This window comes from Nerophis ophidion, linkage group LG02 (genome assembly GCF_033978795.1).
Source record: "Nerophis ophidion isolate RoL-2023_Sa linkage group LG02, RoL_Noph_v1.0, whole genome shotgun sequence".
NCBI classification, from domain to species: Eukaryota; Metazoa; Chordata; class Actinopteri; order Syngnathiformes; family Syngnathidae; genus Nerophis; species Nerophis ophidion.
The window spans coordinates 71,842,976-71,863,427 of record NC_084612.1 but is presented as its reverse complement, the minus strand read 5'-3'; the positions used below and the strand labels follow the sequence as shown (position 1 = coordinate 71,863,427).

The following is a 20,452-nucleotide window of genomic DNA, read 5'->3' as shown; positions in this document are numbered from 1 at the left end:
TTATGTGAAAAAACATCGCATCAGACAAATTGAACGGCGATATTTTGTTTCAGAGTCTCTTTTCCCAACGTTCCCCGCGAGCCACAGACCTCACCGTCAACACTTTTCTTTTGGATTTTTCAGGAAAGCAGTTCCAACGTAAACTGGGCTGCGGATTGTGGAGAAACTGGGACATCTGGACATGTTGGTTTTCTAAAGGGCTCCAATTCCCTAAACTCCCTTTATGCCATTTTTTAAATAGTCCTACTTGGTCACACTGATTTTTCCATGTATTTTATTTTGAAAAAATGTCAAAGACCGGGTTGGTTGCCACAGATTGCGTTGTGGAATGGAAATATACAGAATCAGGGCTTCAGCTTGCCTACACACGAAAAAATGTTGGGTTAAAAAGTAACCCAATTTTAACCCGACCCAATTTTAAACCAACTAAAAAAAATGGGTTAAAGATAACCCATTTTAAACCTAACTAAAAAATTGGGTTACAAAAATAACCCAACTGCTGGTTCATGAAAGGACATAACCCTTATTTGAGTTATTTTACCTCAACCTTTTGGGTTAATTTTTTCCAACCTAACTTTTGCGTTGAATTATTGGACCAAAAAGTTGCGTTACGCTAACTCAATATTGGTTGATTCACAACCCAACTATTGGGTTGGATTTATTCGACACAAAAGCTAAGTTATGCTAACTCAATGTTGAGTAAATCTAAACCCAACTATTGGGTTGCGCAATTTAACACTCCTTGACCCAATGGTTGGTTAAAAATTATAAATTTTACTGCTGGTTTGTCCTAATCCTTCCCAACTATTGATCAAAATTATTTGTATTCCATTAAAATATACTCAAAAATAAGAGATGAGTAAATTTTCTTTTTACAAGAAATACCGTGTGTGGTCATTTTACTGAGTGGATTGTTCTCCCAGGATGCAGACATGACTCTAACTTATAATAATAATAATAATTCACCCCTGTACAATATCCTGCCCTAATACCCTACTGTGCAATACTACCCTTCGAGTGCAATACGTCCGACACTGATTGTTATTTATTACTTCGGTACTCTTGTCTTGTTCTGTATATGGAACAGTATTTTTGTCACACCGCGGTGAGGGATGTCTTGTTTTGGGTATTTTGTCCTATGGTTTTAATTTGAAAAGTAACTCTCCTCTCGTTTCAGGTCACTTGCCCTTCCTTTTGTGTCATCAGTCTGACGTCATCCCTGTTCTCTGATTGTTTCCAGCTGTTCCCTATTACCTTCATGTGTTTATAAGCTCACTCCTTCCTTTGTTCTGGGCCAGGTTGTCTCGTTCATTCGTGCTCTCTAGCGTCCATGTCTTTGTCCATGCCTTGCCTTGTCTTCGGCCTATGTCCCTTGAACCTGAACCCCTTTATGAATGTTTTGAGTTTTCCTTTCTTCCTCCTCAGCAGAGTGATTTTGATTATTTAGTTATTCAGCCGCAGTGGTAAGTTTCAGTTAAAAGTTTTTCATTCATTCCTCAACTTTTTGAGTGACTATTTTTGTGAAATACTTCATTGGATTGGTAAATGTAGAAATTTTCATAGATGTTGTTTTGGTCCATGTTGGAGCGCTTTTTGTTAAATACTGTTTATACTTTTGTTTTTTCCTCCGTTCGGAGTGATTTTCGGTTGTTCCTTCTTTTTCTGGAACCTTTTCGCCGAGTAGTTTATTTTTGTGATTATAGATAATGTTTTTTCTTGACTCGGGAGGTAAAAGGAAATTGTCAAAATAAAAGCCTGTCTAAAGACCCCAAATCTGCATCTGAGTCCAAATCCTTTTATCAAAGCGTGACAATTTTGTATTTCTACAGTGTTTTGTATATTGTACAGAATTGCTTGTTATTTTTATTGGATAGTAGTCTGTTTTATTTCAATTGTTAGTTTTTCCTTTATTATCTCTTGTGTTATTTATTTTACCCCATATTTGTTCCCACAACCGCACCTTAAATTGAAGTCTTTAATCTCGTTATATGCAAATATAATAACAATAAAGTCTATTCTCTTCTATCCTATTATATTCTAAGGTGCAGGTAAGGAAATAATTCATTGTCCATAAATCATGCGGGATACAAACAAAAGAGCACCAGTGTGCCGATAGCACGGGAAGCTAACGGAATAGCGAACAAGAAAAGCTTAGCATGTAAACATTCAAACAAAAAGGCGAAGTTTAGCTCAGGAATCCAGTTAGTAGCCGTCGTAACTGTTGGGTGGAAGCAAAAAAAAAAAAGCCAGACTGAGTGTGGCGAAAAGCAGGAAATAAGCAGGTGAGCGTCCCGAACACTAATCAGAGGCAGGTGATCTGCAATCTGCAGTCATGGTAACTAAAACACAAACCCAGAGGTGCTCAAAACAGGAGTCGAAAACCAAACAAACCTGATCATGACAATAGTAGTTCTATACAGCATAATCAAATATTTTAATGTACACAACATTTGTGATTGTAAATAATGTTCATGAGATTAATCCTTAAAGGCCTACTGAAATGAGATGTTCTTATTCAAACGGGGATAGTAGGTCCATTCTATGTGTCCTACTTGATCATTTCGCGATATTGCCATATTTTTGCTGAAAGGATTTAGTAGAGAACATCGACGATAAATTTCGCAACTTTTGGTCGCTAATAAAAAAAGCCTTGCCTGTACCGGAAGTAGCAGACGATGTGCGCGTGACGTCACGGGTTGTGGAGCTCCTCACATCTGAACATTGTTTACAATCATGGCCACCAGCAACGAGAGCGATTCGGACCAAGAAAAAGCGACAATTTCCCCATTGATTTGAGCGAGGATGAAAGATTCGTGGATGAGGAAGGTGAGAGTGAAGGACTAGAAAAAAAAGAAAAAAAAACAGGGCAGTGGGAGCGATTCAGATGTTATTAGACACATTTACTAGGATAATTCTGGAAAATCCCTTATCTGTTTATTGTGTTACTAGTGTTTTAGTGAGATTATATAGTCGTACCTGAAAGTCGGAGGGTGTGGCCACGGGTGTGGTGACCGCCAGTGTCTCTGAGGGAAACCACGTATCTCGACGAGGCAAAGCGAAGGCAGCCGGTCCGGCCGGGCTGAGCTTTTTTTCCCTCTCCTCCACAGTGGAAGAATCCCACGTTCGGGGGCGGCCGGTCGGAGGAGGCAAGAGAGTCCACAGCTGCCTCTTTGACAGGTGCACGAGGAACGACGCAAGCACCGCTCATGTTTACAGTAAGAGCCGACTTATTACCACAATTTTCTCACCGAATCCTGCCGGTTGACATGTGGGAGAGAACCATGTTCGCTTGACCGCTCTGTTCCATAGTAAAGCTTCACCTTCGGGAATGTAAACAAGGAAACACCGGCTGTGTTTGTGTTGCTAAACGCAGCTGCAATACACCGCTTCTCACCTACAGCTTTCTTCTTTGACGTCTCCATTATTAATTGAACGAATTGCAAAAGTTTCAGCAACACAGATGTCCAGAATACTGTGTAATTATGCGATTAAAGCAGACGACTTATTGCTGGGATCGGGGCTGGAACAAAATGTCCGCTACAATCCGTGACGACATTTTCATCAGGGTACTTCGCGCGAAATTTAAAATTGCAATTTAGTAAACTAAAAAGGCTGTATTGGTTTGTGTTTTAATGTTAATATTTCATCATTGATATATAAACTATCAGACTGCGTGGTCGCTAGTAGTGGGTTTTAGTAGGCCTTTAATAAAATTCCTTTCAAGAAAAAAGAACCTTTTTGAAAAAAAAAAATAAAAAAATAAAAAAAAAGGCGTTACTCATTGAAAAACAGCCCAAAAGTGGTTCATAGATTTGAAAACACGGACATGTAATTAAAATAATACCCTTATAACCCAAAGATATGGATTGCTCTTCATAAAAATAACTCCAAAATTTGACCCGACACTTGCAACTCATAAATTGGTTTATCAAAATAACCCAGCATTTTTTAGTCTGTACGTCGTCTTCTCTGGAGTGAGATGGCCGAAGCTAAAATGAGGAGACTTTTTTTCATTTTCACTTGTCAATATTCAGCTCCTCGGTATTTGTCTCGTCGGTCTGCAGTGGATTCCACGCTCTGCTGGGAAGGTAATGGGCTGCAACCTTCCAATGTCTCCAAGAGTCGTATGCCTCCAGGACTCCAGGGCGTGCAGGCCAGATCGCAGCTGACCTTACTCACCCTGGACACAAACTATCTGAGTCTCACCCCTCCAGTCGGACCAAAACCTCCAACCACAAGAACAGTTTTTCCCCCCCCTCAACACGTGGACAAAGATAAGACCTGTGGTCACATGAAACTATAATTGAGTTGTTTGGCCACAATACCCAGCAATATGTTTGGAGGAAAAAATGTAAGGCCTTTAATCCTAAGAACACCAATCCTACCGTCAAGCACGGTGGTGGTAGTATTATGCTCTGGCCTGTTTTGCGGCCAATGGAACTAGTTTTGAAGGGGTAATTTTTAACTTCCTGTTGATTTTTGCTGCAGAATGTAAATTATTAAAATGTAGGTCTAAGTGAGACCTACATAGAGGTTTTTGTTTCATGTCTCTATGACATTCCTAACAGAAGTTACAAGCAGTTTTGTCTGTGGTTTTCCTAGGCGGCGCCAGAGCGCAATTTTGAGTTTTTGGAGTTTGTTTTTTTATTAGATGGCAATTTTCGCCAGTGTCAAATTTGGTGAGTTTTGAAGCATGTTAAGGGGGTCAAATTACTAGCTCAAATAGGCGGGGACAATGAATAAGGAGGGTTACAATCCAAATTCTTCGGACGACCGAAAATAATCAGCCCGGAGGTTGGGTCTTGGGCGCATAAAATTATGACAATAAAATCATATCATATCACGTAATCAAATTAAGAAAAGTCATAAAATGCCCTTTCAGGGACACATACCGTATTTCCTTGAATTGCCGCAGGGCATATAGTATGTGCCTGCCTTGAACCTCGCTTCGCAAAATAATTAGCGCATGCTTGGTATTACCGCCTGGTCAAAACTCCTGACACTTCCCCTGTCATCATTTTCAAAATGAAAGAGGCTGATTTCAATACCGGTAATTTGGAATCGCATAAAGGGAAGAAAATTAAAAGCTATTCAGTAGGATTTAATGTCCAAGCTTACATCACACTCAATTTTTTACTGCATGCTTTTGGTAAGTGTCGGTGTGAGGAAAAGGTTTTAAAATAATTAGCGCATGCGTACTTTTACCGCATGCCTTTGGTAAGCGCAGGAGTGAGAAGAGGTTTTAAATTAATTAGCGCTCCGGCGGCAATCTAAGGAAATACGGTACTTAATATACGATACAACCACACCTCAGTTACATCATCACACAATTACAATACATGCTCTTGTTCACATCTGTCGTCATTTGTAAAAACAACCATGATTTTAACACACACCTCACAATTTCCAACAAAAATGCTGTCATGGGTAAATATAATACACATTAAGTTGATCTGTCAAAAATAGTGTCCACCTTATTGACCGTGTGAGCAGCTTTGATTGCTCCAAAGCCACTTTTTTAACTTCAATTGTAAATGAAGAGTTATTAGCTTGGTTGGTAGAGTGGCCTTGCCAGCAACTTGAGGGTTGCAGGTTCGATTCCCGCTTCCGCCATCCTAGTCACTGCCGTTGTGTCCTTGGGCAAGACACTTTACCCACCTGCTCCCGGTGCCACCCACACTGGTTTAAATGTAACTTAGATATTGGCTATGTAAAGCGCTTTGAGTCACTAGAGAAAAGCACTATATAAATATAATTCACTTCACTTCACTTCACATCTCCACCGTAATAGAACGTTTACCATGACCTGGATATAAATATAATGTTTTAATGTGTATAAGGTTGTTTTTTTCCAACTTTTATTTAGTTTGTTTGTTTGCATGCAGACAGACGGACATCATCAACTGGTGCAGGTCAGTCATCCCAAAAAGTGTCTGTAAACACGGCCGTCCGCATGCTTTTATTTACAATTAGCTCGGCGTAAACACGGCCGGTGATTTATGGGATTTTGTCAAAGGCAAACAGCGTGTAATTATAAAGCAAACAGAGGTTTCATGTCAACAGTGACATATTTATGTGAAGTTTTCTTGCCTGAAAGCTGGGAGTTAATACCAAGTATTAAGCAGCTTTGCTACGGCTGCCAAAATTCATTTAAAAAGAACACTTTCTTCTTCACGTCGTGTGTTTAATTTGGTAATAAACTTGATGTGTGAGTTTGCTGTACTCAGTAAAGCTCTTACATTTTTTTTTCCCGCTGCAATTAGACCAGGGGTGTCCAAACTATTTTTCCATTGAGCAACGAACAGTAAAAAAATTCAAGCATGCTCAGGCCATTTTGATAGTTTTCATTTTTAAAACCAATATGTTGTATAGATTTTTTCGAACATTAGAGCTCACCTTAAGTTTGTTTAAATAAGTCAAACATAATATAAAATTCCCAACTTTTGTTTTGCTTTAAGCCCTTTTTGTTTCAGAAAACCCCTGTTTTTTGGCAAAAAACACAAAATATGAAATGCTTTCCCCAAAAAGAGTTCAAAATAAGTTGTAATTTATTGATTTAATTTTTGTTTGAATTTCATCACATACATTTTTTGATCAACTTCAGATCTATCTGTTGATTACAAGTTTTTTTGTTTTTATTTAAATTAAAGCATGCTCGGGCCAGTTTGCTATTTTTATTTTCAAAACCAATATATATATATATATATATATATATATATATATATATATATATATATATATATATATATATATATATATATATATATATATATATATATATATATATATACATATATAGGTTTTGAAAATAAAAATAGCAAACTGGCCCGAGCATGCTTTAATCTATGTATATATATGTGTGTGTATATATATATGTGTGTATATATATTATATATATATATATATATGTGTATATATATGTATATATATATATATATATATGTATATGTGTATATATATATATATATGTGTGTGTGTATATATATATATATATATATATATATATATATATATATATATATATACACATATATAGGTTTTGAAAATAAAAATAGCAAACTGGCCCGAGCATGCTTTAATCTATGTATATATATGTGTGTGTATATATATATGTGTGTATATATATGTATATATATATATATATGTGTATATATATGTATATATGTATATATATATATATATATATATATATATATATATATGTATATGTGTATATATATATATATATATGTGTGTGTGTGTATATATATATATGTATATATATACATATGTGTATATACATATGTGTGTATATATATATATATATATATATATATCAAAGGCATGCGGTAAAAGTAAGCTTGCGCTAATTATTTTAAAACGTCTTTTCACCCCGCCACTTACCAAAGGCAAGCAGTAAAAAATTGAGTGTGATGTAAGGTTGGACCTTAAATCCTACTGAATAGCTCTTAATCTTCTTCCTTTTACGCGATTTCAAATTACCGGTATTGAAATCAGCCTCCTCCATTTTGAAAATGAGTTTGACCAGGCAGTAATTCAAGGCAGGCACATACTATATGCCCTGCGGCAATTCAAGGAAATGTATATATATATATATATATATATATATATATATATATATATATATATATATATATATATATATATATATATATATAGAATAAAATAAAATTGATTTGAGGTCGGTAAGCACAACCAGAAGTTATACAGACTTAGACTCTGACTTCCTTTATAGTCATTCAAATTTGAACTTTACAGTACAAATAAGAACTAAATGTTGTTACATTAGCTCGTTGTAGTGCAGGATAAAAGAGAAATAAGGTGCAGATATGAATAGATTTGCTGTACAGATACATATATTGCACTTTTGCATATGCATCCGCGTTTACAGATGTATATTATATTGTCTTAATCGTCCAGCGAGTCCAGGTGCATGTTGTCGATTTTGAGCCTTATAGTCCGAATTATAGGGCACACATGATATGTTGTTTGGGTATGTTGGGTTTTGAATACTTCCAGGCAAATACAACGCTGCAACTAAGCTGTTTGTGTCAGGCTTGCCCCTGATAGTTTGTTTGTGTTACTTTTTCCTGTGTGTGTGTGTGGTATTTCCTGTCTTTAGTTCCTGTCAGCGCTCTTATTTTGTCTGTTTCCTGTCTTTCTCCCTGAGTGCTGTGTCCCCTCAGCTGCGGCTGATTGGCACCTGGCCACACCTGGTGTCAATCAGCCCGCCACTATTTAAACCTGTCTTCCCGTCCAGTCAGTGCAGGATTGTCGATGTCACTTCTTATCGCTCTTGTCGTGTTGTGTCGTATCTTTTCAGCGTAGCCGTAAGCTATATTTTGTTAGATGTTTGTAGCTCATGTTTTTTTGTTCCCTGCTTCCAAGTTTCATATTACAAGTACGACTTCTGTTTTCCTGCTCGCTACCCGCTAGCTTCCAAAATAGGCCCTTTTTGTTTTTGCTAGCTTCCATGCTAAGTTCCTTTTGTTTTCTAGCTCCCATGCTAGCTCTTTTAGTTGGTTATCCGCCTCGTGCGCGCTTTTTGTTGTACACCCTTGGTTTGTTTTTGTTTCAGTATCTTAATCAAATCATATTTTCTCATCCAATGCCTGCCTCCATCTCTGCGTCTTGGGGTTCGTCACCAACTAACTCTAACAGTTTGGTAGCGATTCGTGGGCGTCTTTAGCAAAGTGCTGGGCGGGGCTTGACCCTCTGGCCACGCCCCTTTTAATGTTGACAATAGGCAATAATATCTTTGTAGTTGGGCCGCTCAGACTGATCTGATTGTAGATCAGCGCCTCAGGCTGGGCTCCAACTGGCTGTGACGGACCCCACAGAGTGTGGAGGAGTGGGGACTGGAAGGGGGTGGGGGGGATGTGGGGACTCGAGGGTGGAGGGGGGGGGGGGGGGGGGGGTCCAGGGTGTACGAGACGCCTCTGATCCAAGATCTGACAGTCGGCTCCCTCAGGAGGACACTGCCTGGGGTATCAGACGCTTTGATCCACTTTCTGTGGAATGCACACACACACACACACACACACACACACACACACACACACACACACACACACACACACACACACACACACACACACACACACACACACACACACACACACACACACACACACACACACACACACAGCTCTTACAGGGCCGGGCACACAAATAGAGAAGCTGGCACCAGGCTACGGCGGTGTCCGAGTGCTACCCCATAATCAAATAAATTCCGCCGACATGAAACTAATACTTGACCACAGTGGGCGACTACGGTGGCCTCCGTGTGTGTGGCGGCTGTTTGCTTGGGCTCATGTCCGACATGTCGACGCGCTGGCCAGGGCGATAATCACTTGAATGCACACACAACTTTAGACTGGCTTCATTCATGCCGCTGGAAGCTATCTTTGCCAACACCACACACACACACACACACACACACACACACACACACACACACACACACACACACACACACACACACACACACACATACACACACACACTTGTATTTGTTACCATCTTGAGACCTCCGAAAAATGCCTACCGTTTTAGGACCACTCCTTCTACATATATAAATATTTGTATTTACAACATTAATAATACATACATACCATGAAAATATAAAAAAGCTTGTTGTGAAAAATGAGTTGGAATTTCACAAGAAAAAGGTCACAATTTCACAAGAAAAATTTAGAATTTTGGCAGTGTTATAATAAAAGTCGGAATTTTACTCAATGCAAGTCAAAATTTTACAAGAAAAATTGAGCATTTGTGCAATATTATGATAAAAGTTGGAATTTTGCTCAATAACAGTCGCAATTTTACAAGAAAAGCTTAACATTTTGGCAATTTTATCAATCAATCAATCAATCAATCAATCAATCAATCAATCAATCAATCAATCAATCAATCAATCAATCAATCAATCAATCAATCAATCAGTCAATCAATGTTTATTTATATAGCCCTAAATCACAAGTGTCTCAAAGGGCTGCACAAACCACAATGAAAAGAGTCGTAATTTTACTTGACAAAAGTCACAATTTCATAAGAAAACTTTAAAATGTTGGCAATACTATAATAATAATCGGAATTTTACCTGGCAAAATTATGACAAAAAACAACAAAAAAATTGGCAATATTGTGATAAAAGTCTGAAATTTGTATGACAAACGTCACCAATTTGTATGATAAAGTAAGAATTTTACATAAAAAAGTAATAGTTTTACGAGAAAATATTGCGATATTACAAAAACAGAAAGAATATGAGAAAAAAAGTGTTTTCATAATTTTTTTTATATTTTTGGTTTGTAATTGTTTTAATTTTCATTATTTTCTTGAAATTATCACAGTATGTCTCTTCATACATTTTTATTTATTTATTTATTTTTTCTTCCAATTTTGGTAAATGTTGGCGCATTTCAATTTCTTACACCCACTTGTTATTACATGTGTTGGCCAGAGGGGGAGCACTTCAAATTATTACACACACTTGTTATTTCAAATGTTGACCAGAGGGGGAGCACTTTTAAAAGCGACACACAGTCAATTTGAAAAATCCCTCTTTTGGGACCACCCTCATTTTGATAGATTTCACCACCAGGGGTGCAAAAATGAGACATTCTCGATTAGATGTAATGGTTTTCTGTATTGGGTCCATGATTTATGTCCTTACTTGTTCACACCTCCTCATATGGAAGGCAATTTTCCTTGTTGATGTCTCAAGAAGGGTAGAAACACAAGAACACACACACACACACACACACACACACACACACACACACACACACACACACACACACACTTGTATTTGTCACCATCTTGAGACCTCCGAAAAATGCCTACCGTTTTAGGACCACCCTTTCTACATATATAAATATTTGTATTTACAACATTAATAATACATACATACCATGCAAATATAAAAAAGCTTGTTGTGAAAAATGAGTTGGAATTTCACAAGAAAAAGGTCACAATTTCACAAGAAAAATTTAGAATTTTGGCAGTGTTATAATAAAAGTCGGAATTTTACTCAATGCAAGTCAGAATTTTACAAGAAAAATTGAGCATTTGTGCAATATTATGATAAAAGTTGGAATTTTGCTCAATAACAGTCGCAATTTTACAAGAAAAGCTCAACATTTTGGCAATTTTATCAATCAATCAATCAATCAATGTTTACTTATATAGCCCTAAATCACAAGTGTCTCAAAGGGCTGCACAAACCGCAATGAAAACAGTCGTAATTTTACTTGACAAAAGTCACAATTTCATAAGAAAACTTTAAAATGTTGGCAATACTATAATAATAATCGGAATTTTACCTGACAAAATTATGACAAAAGTCATAATTGTACCTTTTTTTTATTATATATAATTTTACAAGAACAACAAAAAAAATGGCAATATTGTGATAAAAGTCTGAAATTTGTATGACAAACGTCACCAATTTGCATTATAAAGTAAGAATTTTACATAAAAAAGTAATAGTTTTACGAGAAGATATTGCGATATTACAAAAAACAGAAAGAACATGAGAAAAAAAGTGTTTTCATATTTTTTCAATATTTTTGGTTTGTAGTTGTTTTTCATTTTCATTATTTTCTTGAAATTATCACAGTATGTCTCTTCATACATTTTTATTTTATTATTTTTTTCTTCTTCCAATTTTGGCCAATGTTGGCGCATTTCAATTTCTTACACCCACTTGTTATTACATGTGTTGCCCAGAGGGGGAGCACTTCAAATTATTACACACACTTGTTATTTCAAATGTTGACCAGAGGGGAGGCACTTTTAAAAGCGACACACAGTCAATTTGAAAAATCCCTCCTTTTGGGACCACCCTCATTTTGATAGATTTCACCACCAGGGGTGCAAAAATTAGACATTCTCTATTAGATTCAATGGTTTTCTGTATTGGGACCATGATTTATGTCCTCACTTGTTCACACCTCCTCATATGGAAGGCAATTTCCTTGTTGATGTCTCAAGAAGGGTAGAAACACAAGAACACACACACACACACACACACACACACACACACACACACACACACACACACACACACACTTGTATTTCTTACCTTCTTGAGACCTTCGAAAAATGTCTACCTCTTTAGGACCACCCTTTCTAGATATATAAATATTTGTTTTTACAACATTAATAATACATACATACTATGCAAATATAAAGAAGCTTCTAGTGAAAAATGAGTTGGAATTTCACAAGAAAAATGTATAATTTTGGCAGTATTATAATAAAAGTTGGAATTTTACTCAACACAAGTCAAAATTTTACAAGAAAAACTGAACATTTTTGCAACATTATGATAAAAGATGGAATTTTATTTAATAATAATTGCAATTTTACAAGAAAAGCTTAACATTTTGGCAATTGTATGAAAAGAGTCATAATTTTACTTGACAAAAGTCACAATTTCAGAAGAAAACTTTAAAAATGTTGGCTGTATTATAACAACGATCGGAATTTTACTTGGCAAAATTATGACAAAAGTCATAATTTTACTCAATTTTTTTTTACAATTTTGCAAGAACAACAAAAAAATGTGGCAATATAGTGATAAAAGTCCGAATTATATATGACAAACGTCACCAATTTGCATTATAAAGTAAGGATTTTACATAAAAAAGTAAAAATTTTACGAGAAATTATTGCAATATTACAAAAACAGAAAGAATATGAGAAAAAAAGTCAACACATTGTGAGAAAAAAAATGCTTTTAGTTAATTTTTCATTATTTTTAAAATTTTTTTTGTCTGTAATTGTTTTTTAATGTCCATTATTTACGTCAAATTATCACAGCACGTCTGTTTATAATTTTTTTTTTCAATTTTGGCCAAAGGGGGCGCATTTCAATTTCTTACACCCACTTGTTATTATACGTGTTGGCCAGAGGGGGAGCACTTCAAATTATTACACACACTTGTTATTTCATATGTTGACCAGAGGGAGGAGCACTTTTAAAAGCGACACTCAGTCATTTTGAAAAATCCCTCTTTTGGGACCACCCTCATTATTGTCACCACCAAGGGTGCAAAAATTAGACATTTTCTATTAAATTTTCTGTATTGGGTCCATGATGTATGTCCTAACTTGTTCACAACTCCTCATATGGAAGATACTTTTCCTTGTTGATGTCTCAAGAAGGGTAGAAATACAAGTACACACACACACACACACACACACACAAACACACACACACACACACACACACAGCAGCTGCAGTTTGGACGGCAGGCTTTAATCATCACACATTCACTTCCCTGCCTCTTATCTGCAAGAGGCAGGGAAGCGTTCCATCATCCGCACATTATTCTTTGGACGTTTTCCCACAATGCCGAGGGGCTAAGCGTCCTTCACCCGCATCCAAACTTTGCAGATTGCAGGTGCCGCAACCAGGTGAGGCCTGATGAGGAGATATCTAGACGGTAATCCCTACAATGAGGCCCGCAGGGGTGTAAGCATTCAACATGTCCTTCTGGAAGTGCCAGGAATCGAGATAGTGAACGACTCAAATTACATCTGAGCTCCAGAGTCAAAAACAATTGTCAAAAGTGTCAAGTTGTCAGTTGTTGTTCAGAGAAAAATGCAGTTGTCACTTTTTTTTTTGTGCCTTTATTTTGAAGAGCCCACTTTTATTCTGTTACTTCCTTTATTACCGACGCTTGACTTCCTGCTCCTGTCGCATCCGACGTCGACAGCATACTCACGTTACTCCAGGACTGGTAAAACACGCTAACAATTTTTTGTCATATTCTGTGTGAACATTTGTGAGAGTTTATTTAATTGTGCCTCGTATTTTTGTTGTTTATATGTCACATTTAAGGAGGGTCATTACGAGCTGTGTGTGGCTAACAAGCGGAGCAAAGTTAGCGGCCTCGGAAGCGGAAGAAGGTAGGAGGAGACTAATTATTTATTGTAAAATGAGTGGTTCATTTTATTTAAAATAAAACGGGAAAATGACATTATTTTTATTTAAATAAGAGCTGTAACTTTTATTGGTTAAAAGTAGAGCTGGGCATAGTATGATGATTCTATGTGTCAACATTAAAATATCATGGTTCATACTGCATTAAAGGCCTACTGAAATGAGATTTTCTTATTTAAACGGGGATAGCAGGTCCATTCTATGTGTCATACTTGATCATTTTGCGATATTGCCATATTTTTGCTGAAAGGATTTAGTAAAGAACATCGACGATATAGTTCGCAACTTTTAGTAGCTAATAAAAAAGCCTTGCCTGTACCGGAAGTAGCAGACGATGTGCGCGTGACGTCACGGGTTGTGGAGCTCCTCACATCCTCACATTGTTTACAATCATGGCCACCAACAGCGAGAGCGATTCGGACCGAGAAAGCGACGATTTCCCCATTAATTTGAGGAAGGATGAAAGATTCGTGGATGAGGAAATTTAAAGTGAAGGACTACAAGAAAAAAAAAGGCGATTGCAGTGGGAGCGATTCAGATGTTATTAGACACATTTACTAGGATAATTCTGGAAAATCCCTTATCTGCCTATTGTGTTGCTAGAGTTTTAGTGAGATTTAATAGTACCTGAAAGTCGGATGGGTGTGGCCACGGGTGTGTTGATCGCTATTGTCTCTGAGGGAAGTCACACAGCTGCAGCAGGACGGAAGCTCCGCTGATGTCTCCGGTAAGAGCCGGTAATACCACAATTTTCTCACCGAAAACTGACGGTTGACATGTAGTCGGGATCCATGTTCGCTTGACCGCTCTGTTCCATAGTAAAGCTTCACCTTCGGGAATTTTAAACAAGGAAACACCGACTGTGTTTGTGTGGCTAAAGGCTAAAAGCTTCCCATCTACATCTTTCTACTTTGACTTCTCCATTATTAAATGAACAAATTGAAAATGATTCAGCAACACAGATGTCCAGAATACTGTGTAATTATGTGATTAAAGCAGACTACTTATGGCTTGGATCGGGCTGGAAAATAAAGTCCGCTACAACCCGAGGCGTCAAACGCACGCGTCATCATACCGCGACGTTTTCAACAGGATACTTCGCGGGAAATTTAAAATTGCAATTTAGTAAACTAAAAAGGCTGTATTGGCATGTGTTGCAATGTTAATATTTCATCATTGATATATAAACTATCAGACTGCGTGGTCGGTAGTAGTGGCTTTCAGTAGGCCTTTAAACTTTCATGCAGCGAGGGAAATCACAACTATGGCAATTGGCCAAAACTGTATTTATTAAACAGTTATTAAGCAGTGGCACAAACATTCATGTCATTTCCAAAACAGAAAGTGCAAGATTGTCAGAGACATTTTAAAACCAGTTATGAGTGCACTTTTGTGCAGGATGTCACTAAGATGACCTATCAAAATAACACTAAATTAAAGTGCACTTTTTGTACAGAACGCCACTACAATAGTTTAAAACAAATAAAGTGAACTTTTGTGCATGATGTCACACAAGCTATTTCAATAAGTGTCAAATAAAAATGAGCTGCTTTATAGGAAATTAAATCCTTCTGTGGTAGGTTACTGCGGACCTTATCTCCTTTTTCATACGGTTTTGATCTGGAAATGGTTGCCTCGGCATTTTGTTGGTGTGGCACCGAATGGAGATGTTGACATGCGGCGTAAGCACTCTTCATTCTCTAGCGGGTGACTTTTCAAATGTTGCTACATATAAGCAGTAATGCTACTTTTTGTAGCAACACTTTTGCCCCACACTTAAAAAATTACGGTTGTCTGTGCGACATCTTCCCATTTGAAGCCAAACCAGCACCGCCAGACGATGGACCCCCTGCTGTTTTTATTGGGAATTAATTATTCCTTCATTTGTTACCAGATTCGCACCTTCTTTCTCTCGTATTACCACTCGCACGACGGCTAACGTTACCCATGCTGCCACCTCTCTGCTCCGAGAAGGTGCGCTTGCTGTCTGTGAGAAGGAGAGACAACAAAGAGCGAGAAGAGCCTGTAGTGTAATGCCAGCAGCTAAAAGCAACTGCGTGAGAACGTATACTCGAATATCACAATATAGTCATTTTCTATATCGCATGGAGACAAACCCGCGATGTACCGAGTTTATCGATATATCGCCCAGCCCTAGTTAGAAGCTTAATTCATGTGAAAATTAACTATTCATTATTTAAGTGTACTAAAAAGATTTGTTTCTAAGTTTAAAAATTCAAACATGATTCATGCATTTTTTGTGGAAATATTGTATGATGGCATTTGTATTTTCTGTCCATCTTCAGAGTTTTCACGGTGTCAAAAACGGATTATTTCCATCAAAGATGTTGCATTGAACATATATTGTATTTTCCAGATTATAAAACCTCACCCACTAAATTTGAGAAGAAAAAAGTATTTTCCCATAAATTAGCCGCACCGGACTATAAGTCACATATATATACGTTGCAAAATTAGTTATTTACACAGAAAGATTGTGTAAATGTTTGTTTACCGTATTTTTCGGACTATAAGTCACCGTTTTTTTCATAGTTTGGCCAGGGGTGCGACTTATAATCAGGAGCAACTTATGTGTGAAATTATTAACACATAACCGTAAAATATCAAATAATATTATTTAGCTCATTCACGTAAGAGACTAGACGTATAAGATTTCATGGGATTTAGCAATCAGGAGTGACAGATTGTTTGGTAAACATATAGCATGTTCTATATGTTATAGTTATTTGAATGACTCTTACCATAATATGTTACGTTAACATACCAGGCACCTTCTCAGTTGGTTATTTATGCCTCATATAACGTACACTTATTCAGCCTGTTGTTCACTATTCTTTATTTTAAATTGTCTTTCAAATGTCTATTCTTGGTGTTGGGTTTTATCAAATAAATTTCCCCCAAAAATGCGACTTATATATGTTTTATTCCTTTATTAGGCATTTTCAACAGGTGCGATTTATACTCCGGAGCAATTTATACTCCGAAAAATGCGGTATATACGTTGCGAAATCAGTTATTTACACAGAAAGATTGTGTAAATGTTTTTTTACATACCTTAATTCTTTTCAAACGGTGCCTTTAAAACAGATGATCAAACAGAACAGAAGTAATCGTCATTGTCATGATCCGTAGTCTGGATTATGTTTTTGTTATTTTTTGTTGGATTTTGGACTGTTTTAGTTCCTGTTCGTGCTCCTTTGTTTTGTTTGGTTACCATGCCGATTTATGATTTACACCTGCCTCTGGTGTTCGGACCACGCACCTGTTTTTAATCAAGACCCTTATTTAAGCCTGTCTTTGCCAGTCTGTCAGGCTGGCGTCATTGCTGGTTTCCATGTGATACCACTATTCATTTTGCTCGATTCATGCCGTGTCCACGTAAGTCGTGTTTATTTCTTGCTACAGTTTTTCTTGTTTGTTCCAAGCCATAGTTTATGTTGTTTGTTTCATGCCACAGTTTTGTGTTTGTTCCACGCCGTGGTTTGTTTGTTTACCTCATGCCCTGCCCAGATTTGTATTTGGATTGATAATTATGATCCTACCTTCACGCCTGGTCCTGAATAGTCCGTTTGCATCCCGGGAGAACAAACCCCGCAGCAAGCTGCGACCCCCCCCCCCCCCGTCTTGACAGTCATGGACCCATTAGCTGCGGAAGCTAGCCCTCCAATCAGCTAAAGAGACTCAATAATTCCATTGTGACGTTCTGGGGAGTTTACTGAGGAATTTGTGAAACTGAAACAATGCAAAAAAAAAAAATAATAATAATAATTTAAGTTTTTCTTGAGCAATTAAGACCTTCTTCATTTTTTACAACAAACTTTTATATTTGCATAATGTGTATATATTATTAATGTTGTAAATAAAAATCTTTATATATCTAGAAAGGGTGGTCCTAAAGAGGTAGCCATTTTTCAGAGGTCCCAAGAAGGTAAGAAATACAAGAATGTGTGTGTGTGTGTGTGCGTGTGTGTGTGTGTGTGTGTGTGTGTGTGTGTGTTGGAGAGGAATGTGTGATGAAAGTGAAGGTGTGAGCCAGATGGAGAGTCTCTGGCAGATTGTTGCACACCAGGAAAAGTTGAGCTAATGTTGAAAGAGACTGATTAGAACCAGATGATGAAACTTTTAGTTCCTTATAACTCTTCTTGTAAAGTTCCATCTTCATTAGTGAAGTGCGACCAATGCTCTTGTGTTCCCACTTCCACTTTGTCTCGGGTCAATAGATTATTGTCGATGCAAGTCGTAATATTAATAACGTTCATTCCAGGAAGGCCTAATCCTACTGGGAACGCAGCCTTGTGCGCGTTTGTAGCTTTAGTGCTAATAAGCTGTGTCCGTCCACACCTGTCACAGACCGAGTGTGTGTCTCAAATAAGTGTAATTGTCGACCGCACTTGACCCATTTTTTACACAAATACTGTTACTCTGCACTTTTTCAACATAATAAATGCATATAGCACATGCAACAACATAATATTTGGAAGTGAGACAGGAGAGCAAAAACTATTGCAACACTAGCATAGCTATGTTAGCTACATGCTAACTTCAAACTCTCAATTAAACAGTAACATCGTGCTAGGTTGGCTTAACCTTTTTAACCCACTCAATTAGTAGTCTTACTCTTTATTTTAATGATATTCTAAATTTACGTCTAAACAAATTACAGTTCACAACCTTATCAAATGATATGAAAGCATCTGTTAATCGGAAATGTTATTATTCATTGAACACAAAAATATTAGACTTAAGTCGTCCTGTTTAGAAAAAGAAGTACTAATCAAATATACTGCATGAGAAGGCACATATGATATATAAATGTACCTAAATTAATATTGTGCTAAAATAAATAAACTAAATTAATAAGTATGTTTATTAACTTAACTGTTAATAAAATTGTAGTGCAAATGAAAATACAACTTTGCCACTTTAGTCATAATTTTTGCGCTTAAGAAACTTCTCAATGATGTTAGCTCCAGACTTTTTCTGTTTGATATTGTCTTTCCTGCCACAAGTGGTGGAAAAGTGAATTACAACCAAGTACTGCTGAGGCCCAAACCAGCTGAGAAACTGATATTTTATAGTAAATCAATGTTTAACTAATTACTTACATGTGTTATTGAATCATTGAATAAATCATTCAATCATAAACATTTTAATCAATAATTAATTACATCAAGAATTAATGAATTGATGGTTAATTTAATCATGATAATAAATGAAAGTATTACATTTTTAATTATTGATTTCAAGAACAGTTTGAAAAATAATTTGAATTGAATACATACATGTGTTGCTACAAGTGTCATTAATTTATTTGATGTAAAATTACAAATATTTAAATGAATACATTATTTATTGTAATTTTACACTGTCTTATTAATTACATATGTCATTAATTTATTTGATGTCATATTACAATCAATTCAATGATTAAATTATTTAATGTAATTTTACAATAAATGTGTTATTAAATGTCATTGTTTTATTTGATACAAAATTTGAAATATTTAAATGATTAAATTATTCAATGTAATTTTAGACTAAATTTCTTATTAATGTTTGTCATTAAATTATTTAATGTAACATTACAAATGATTAAATTAAGAAATTATTTAATGTTATTTTACACTAAATGTGTAATTAAATGTGTCATTAATTTATTTGATGTAAAATTACAAATAATTAAATGATTGAATTCATGTAATTTTAGACTAAATGTCTTATTAATGTGTCAATAATTTATTTCATTTAAAATTACAAATAATTAAATTATTTAATGTAATTTTGAACTCAATGTGTTAAATGTCATTAATTTAAATTGATGTGAAATTATAAATAATTAAATTGGTTAATGTAACTTTACACTAAATGTATTATTAAATGTGTCAATTTTTTAATTGATGTAAAATCACAAATAATGAAATTAAAAAATTGTCTATTTTAATTTTACACTAACTGTATTATTAAATGGGTCATTAATTTATTTGGTGTAAATTTACAAATAGTTAAATGATACAATTATGTAATGTAATTTTACACTAAATGTGTCATTAATTTATTTGATGCAGAATTACAAATAATTAAATTAATAAATCATTTAATTTAATTTGACATTAAATGTGTTATTAAATGTGTCAATAATGTACTTGATACAAAATTTAGTTGAATGATTAAATTATTTAATGTAATTTTAAACTAAATGTCTTATTGAATGTGTCATTAATTAATCTGTTGTAAAATTACAAGTAATTAAATGATTTAATTATTTAATGTAATTTCACAATAAAAAATGGATAACACATTAAATAGCACATTTGTTTATTAAATTCCAATTATAATTATTAATGACACGTTTAAAGTGCGTTATTTCTTCATGTAATTTTGTCCCATTCGACCCTCCATACTAAAGTGGCCTGCACGTGACGCCTGACATTTCTTGACGTTATCATCGTCTTTGAGAGCTGGTCATGTGACCTGCTT

The 20,452-nt window shown here is 35.8% G+C and overlaps 1 long non-coding RNA gene across 2 annotated transcripts in view; it reads left to right on the top strand.

Annotated features, from left to right (window-relative positions):
* The first annotated feature begins 13,318 nt into the window (after positions 1 to 13,318).
* LOC133544592 (uncharacterized) overlaps positions 13,319 to 20,452 on the top strand; it is a 54,525-nt gene continuing 47,391 nt past the window's right edge. For both annotated transcript variants that reach the window (XR_009804674.1, XR_009804675.1), the window contains exons 1-2: positions 13,319 to 13,751; positions 13,853 to 13,920. This is a non-coding gene — a long non-coding RNA (uncharacterized LOC133544592). The remainder of the gene's footprint in view (positions 13,752 to 13,852; positions 13,921 to 20,452) is intronic.